At 31.7% G+C, this 6422-nt stretch overlaps 1 pseudogene; it reads left to right on the top strand.

Moving 5' to 3' along the window:
• Positions 1 to 3679: 3679 nt before the first annotated feature.
• LOC106329275 lies at positions 3680 to 4212 on the top strand (annotated as a pseudogene).
• Positions 4213 to 6422: the final 2210 nt, after the last annotated feature.

Below are 6422 nucleotides of genomic sequence, written 5' to 3'. Positions count from 1 at the left end.
TCACAGTCGAACCAATCATCACCCATGTCTTGGTATTAATTCCCAAAACTATTCTTGTTTCTTCACTTAACCGGATCAACCCATATAAACTGAACCAGATTTTATTTCCTCTTAGTATGATTCAGACTATCTTTAATGGTTTATTCTAATTTTTATTTTAAAATAGAGTAACTCTAGTTTACTCTAATTTTTACTCTATAATAGAGTTAGAGTAAAAGAATAGTGATAGAACAAAAAATAAACAAATTACCATCGGAACGCTTTTACTCTAACTCAACACTCATATCCCGATTCGAAAACTTATGTACCAACCAGATTTACGATGCATATGTAACCGAGCCGAATACTTAACCGGTATTCATTAATTGCATTAAACCGAGCCAATAACTGAAATTTCAGGGAGAACTATCGGTCTAATGATAAAGGACTCGTTTGATTCGCAATCTAAACGGCGAAAAGGTGTTAATCAGAAAGATGAAGGAGAAGTCAAAGCTAAATACGATATGTTATCGCTAACCATAGGAGATTTCAGATATGATGAGAATATGTGGATGATATACACCACTACCACGAATCTCAAGTTCTTCACTGCTCTCGACACAACACACAGGGCTCGGGTGAAGCTGGCTGACGGATCGTTCACCATGGCGTAAGGGAGAGGAGACGTCAAGATCATGACCGAGGAAGGGGAGAAGAAGACGATCAAGAACGTGCTGAGTGTTCCTCAGTTGACGTCGATAGGGTGTTCAGCGATCATGGAAGGAAACAAGAATTTCAAGTTTACTATTAAGGATCCTAATAGGAAACTGTTTACTACTATCCCTTAGGTCTTTTTGAATAGAATGGGACTAGGACGAGCATGTTTAATGGAAGTTTTTAGGGTGAGTTTTTTAACGGAATATAAGAATACGTCTCTTAACTTTTAACTAAGAAACCTAAGAACCGGTTTTTAAATTTTATTTTTTTAAAGTTAACTTTCTTTTTTATAAAAAAGAATTTCAAGTTACTTTTTTTGTTATAAAAACGATAAAAAAGAAGAAGTATAGTATGATGAATATATGCTGTAAAGTTTTCTTACCGCCTCCTGTATATATATATATATATACATAATGGAGTACTATGCATGAATTGGAAACATACAAGAAAGCAAAACAAGCTTTCGATCAATATTTTAACAGATGGAAAAGATATTGAGTTGGGAGATAGATGACTTCTCCTAGAGGAACAATAGTATAAAGTCTGATAAATGCATCATTGTCCACGGTTTTTGGAGCGGGGTTTTTAAGGGAATATAATAAACAGTTTCTTAATTAAGAACAATTTTTAAGTTTTGGTCACAAAAATAGATCACAAGGAGTAAAATGACCAAAATGTTTCATTTAATAGGTAAAAGAACACTAATACCCTATATATATATAAAAATAAAATATTAGATATACTGTTAGATTACTATTATGTAAATACAAAAAAAATTAAGTAATTTTTTAACCAACTTAAAAAATCACACATAAAAAAAGTCATGACTTCTATTTTAATATATAACTAAGATAAGACCTGCGCCTTGCGCATGATAAATTTATATGAAAATTATTTAAGAAATATCGTATGGAAAAAAATTATATTATTGATCGAATTAATATATTTGGCTCTTAAATATTTTTTTAAAACTTTTTTTGTTAATTACATAATTTGTTTACTCATGAGCTGATCCCATTTTTAAAAATATTTTAGGTCAAAAAATTATTTATTGCATAAAAACCTAACGTTTAGGCCAGAGAATCTCATGCCTACTATTTGGTTACAATGAAACTATGCCAGCTCGGTTTTAGATCATGATTTATCAATTTAAAAGTTAATTACGGGTATGAGAAGTTTACGTTCACGTGTCAATCATATCTATCTTCGATATTTTTTTCTTTTTGTGTCATTTTGGTTATTGCTCGATATAAATATTGATTTTTGAATTTTTATCATTTCTTTCTTTTATTTTGGTCTGAGATTTAGAAAATGGTTAAAATTCAAAATTATTAAAGAGATACATACTTAGGTTAAGATCTGCTTCTTGTGCAGAATAAATACTTATTTTATATTTTTTTGCATATTATGAAATAATAAAATAATAATTATATATTAAATAACTAAGAAATCAGTAATTATTATGTAATAAATTGGCTTGCACATATTAATCAAATGACCGCTCTTGTTTATTAGCAATCATTTTAAAATAAATAAATCAAAACAATCAATCTTATATATCGTATATGATATATAATTAAATTTAAACGATATGAAGTATATATATTAACATAAACACCTAATAAAATAAAATTATTTATTTATATGATTTTATTATCATTGTACCTTATTATAGAAAAAAATTTAAACATGGATCATAAAAGTTTATGTGAGACTTTTAACAGTTTTAGTAATTTATACTCGTTTTGAAAAATTCAAAATACAACATATACAAAAAAATCTAAAAATTTTAATATATGATTAATGTAATTATGTAATTTATTTTAATAGTAAAGAATTAAACAAAAATGATAGAAAGCATACAGATTATTAGCAAATTTTCATTATTTAAAATTATTAATTACTATATATATCATAATCATATTAGGTAATTCCATAAGTTTTATTTAAAGAAATAATATATAATAAATAGCCAAGTTGCTTTAGTTAATATCATATGATATCATATAGTTGGTATTAAATGTTTCTAGTGAGATACAAAACTCGAATTGGACCAACATGTTATTCAATTTCAATGTGATGCTGACCCGTATGACTAATTAACTATCTAATTGATTGACACATAAGCAAGGAGTTTATTTTAATTATTACAAAATTGAGGTTATATTTTTTCAAATGTTTCTCAATTAATATATAAGGGATATAAAATCGTACCATTTTAAGATAATTCTTAAGTAGGTCTAGGTAGATGGCCTACACGTATATGCAAACATAAATATTCTTCTTCATGATAAATAATTCTTACTAATATTTGTTTTCATGTTTTAATTTAAAAATCTATGTTTAAAATGTTATCTTTTGTAATGTTTTATGTAAAAAAAAAATTAATAAAAAAAAATTTAATATTTTTTTTAGAAACCCAAAATAAGAGACTAGCAATGGAGGGAAAAAAATCTCAAGGTTTTTAAACATGTCTCTTACCAAAATTAACTCCTTAAATACTATTAAAATAAATTAAGAAACCCATTAGGGTATACGGGATAAAGATGCTGCTTAAATTCTTCCCTTTTTAATCGCTTGGAACTAGTTCCTCTCTCCCTATACGTGCGAACCTCTTCTAGCAGAAAAAACCCCTAAATTTATCTGATCCATCTCAGAACATGGAAATTACTTTTCGATTTAATGAAACCGACAGAGCCGCCTTTACAATTAACGTTCCGTCTGGTGGTGGATTCACAGTTAACTTTAATCCTGTCGGCCAACTCGTTCCACCGGCTGGTGGCCGATTAAACAACAATGGATCCCGTGTTCATCCTCAGGCTAGTGGTGGCTTCACAATCAACTTTAACCCTATTGGACTACCCGTACCACCTGCGAATGGCGGACTAACGTTAACGGAGCCCATGTTCATCATCCTCCTGCTGGTGGCGTCAAAGAGAAATGTGAATCTGAAAACCCTAAACACTCTGATCCCTCTTTGAAAATGGCCAACCCTAGGGTTTTCTTTGATATGACCGTGGACGGCAAACCGCTGGTCTGATAGTGATGGAGCTCTTTGCCGACACAACTCCACGGACGGCAGAGAACTTCCGTGCCCTCTGTACGGGCGAGAAAGGCATTGGAAAGTTTGGTAAGCCACTCCACTACAAGGGAACAATCTTCCACAAGGTATTTCCCAATTATACCTTGTGTGGAGGAAATATCATTGGTGGCAGGGAGGAACCAGGAGGCGAATGTATCTACGGAAGTAGGTTTTTCGACGACGAGAACTTCATCAAGACGCACAGCGGTCCAGGTATCCTCACAATGTGGAATTGTAGAGAAAACACCAACGGATCTCAGTTCATGATCTGCTTGAGGAAGATCGTGGAATTCGACCAAGAATGCGTCGTGTTTGGCCAAGTTGTTGAGGGATTGGATGTGATTCAGAACATTGAGAAAGAGGTCGGCCGACCTGATCTTAGCGGCGTGCCTAACAAGCTCGTGGTGATCGCCGACTGCGGTCAAATCTCCTAGGTCTCAGAGATTTTTATCCTTTTGTTTTCATGTTTTGTGTGTCTTTTGTTCTTGGTTTGGATTTTATTTTGGTATGTTTCACTCGAGTTTGGATTCGCTACCATTGAATAAGAATAATTAGTGATATTATTGGTTATTATATCATCACAAGTGTTTTTAACGATGGTTCTTATTCGAGTCACATCTTAAGCTTTTGGCCGATATGAAAATTCCGGCCGCTTTAAGCTGGTAAATAAAGTAAGGTATTGGTGATAAGATGATTGTTTTCACCGTTTAGATGAGAAAAAGGGATAATAAGTTCTGCAAATCGAGCGTTGAAGTTAATGTATATGTGCTTTGTTTTTTGTTCTTGGGATTTGAGTTTGGTGTGTTTCACTAGAGTTTGGATTCCCTACCATCAAATTATGAAAGATAACATAAGTCTTTAGCTATTAATTCTACTATGAGAGCAAAATTCAAAACAAAAAAAAAACTGTTTCAAACGTTATTATCATCACAAGTAATTATTTTTAAGGATGATGCTTATTAGAGTTACATCTAATCAAATATGATTATTTCGCCGTTTTTGAGGTGGTAACGGGATGAAACTGTAAGATGATTGTTTCCACCATTTGGATGAGAAAAAAAATGGCTCATAAGTTCTGCAAATCGAGCAATAGAGTTGATATATACATTGTGTTATGACAGAAATCTGTACCATTATATATTTGTTAATAAAAATATGGGTTGGTCTTTTGAAAAAAAAAAGATGGAGACTGAGAAAACTCTCAATCAGCAAGTTTAAAAATCTAAACTATTAAGACTGAAGTACACTTTGTACATAGCCGTGACTTTTCCACAAAAATTAACACTCTATGCCATTGGGGTTAAAACTCAGCGTATTCATTTATTTAATAAACCAAGACCATCGTTTTCTGTATTAGTAAACCATCCAATGACAATCCAATTATAATTAACATCATACCACTATCCTACCAATCATTTAAAATAGTCACTAACAGATATAATTAAAAAACTAGTAAACCAGAACATTTCAAAACCATCTTAATCATCGTTATTGTCATTCTAAATTCTAAAACATACAACATCGAATTCAATTGTGATACTACCTTAGTTCATCTTTGTCTACTGAATCTATAGAGTCAATAGAGACACTCCTACATAGCTTTCCAGAATTACACTTAAACATCTAATATCGGTTTATATGATACCTCGGTTTATCTTGGTATGCAGAACCAAAACCCAAATTTTGATCGCTACAACTCCATGTCATTGTCCACGCATTGATCCTGACAATATCAATATCTAGATCATAAGTTATATCATTATTAATTAAACTCATGTGATTAAAAACCAAATTTAACTTTAACAAGTCAATAATATACTAAACGAATATACTTGCCCAAATATATCCCTATTTTTAAGCATTTTCCATAACAATAGCGATGTCAATCAAATACAAAAAGATTTTTAAGTTATTGTAATCTTGCCGATCACGTTTAGTATCAACTCATTAAAAATCTACAACCCCGTGATTACGGTAATTCCATAACAAGCAAAACAATTTTGGGAACAAAATCGATCCGCATATTCTCTATTAATGATAAAAAATCACAACTACCAACATCTTTATTGGTTTTTGGCGTTAACCCTAACTTTACTCACTATCTATATATATTTGTTTCCCCATTACGTGAAAACCAAATCATTCGACTCAATTCCTCTTAAAATGTCGACCCTTGCTACTTTTCATCCTCTCACAAAACTCAGACCATTCAAAAATAAGTGGCGAGTTCAAGTTAAGTGCTTACATTTATGGAGGCAGAACACACCTTTTGGAGATACCTTTGAGATGGTTTTAGCAGACCAATGGGTAAATTATCATTTCTATATGTTTTTTATATTGAGAGTTACTGCTTTAACTATCTAAATTAGTATTACCAATGTTTTTTGTTTGGGAAACAAAATCCAGGCCTCTTGCAAAAGAACACACATGGCCAAATTTCAACGTGCATTACCATTAGGAAAATGGGGAGTAATTGAAAATGTACAAATGAATCCAGCTGGTGGCAAATATCGAACAACACGCCATCCATACAAGATGGCTATCTCAGATGAAACTGTGATAAGAGGGTCTGATTTAGCTGATGATCATATCTTTCTGTCTCTGTCCAATTATGAATCAATTGGAAAAACAGACAAAAAAGAGT

The sequence above is a fragment of the Brassica oleracea genome, chromosome C1, assembly GCF_000695525.1.
Source record: "Brassica oleracea var. oleracea cultivar TO1000 chromosome C1, BOL, whole genome shotgun sequence".
Lineage (NCBI taxonomy): Eukaryota > Viridiplantae > Streptophyta > Magnoliopsida > Brassicales > Brassicaceae > Brassica > Brassica oleracea.
The sequence above is the reverse complement of the archived record's forward strand: the minus strand, read 5'-3'. Positions and strand labels throughout refer to the sequence as shown.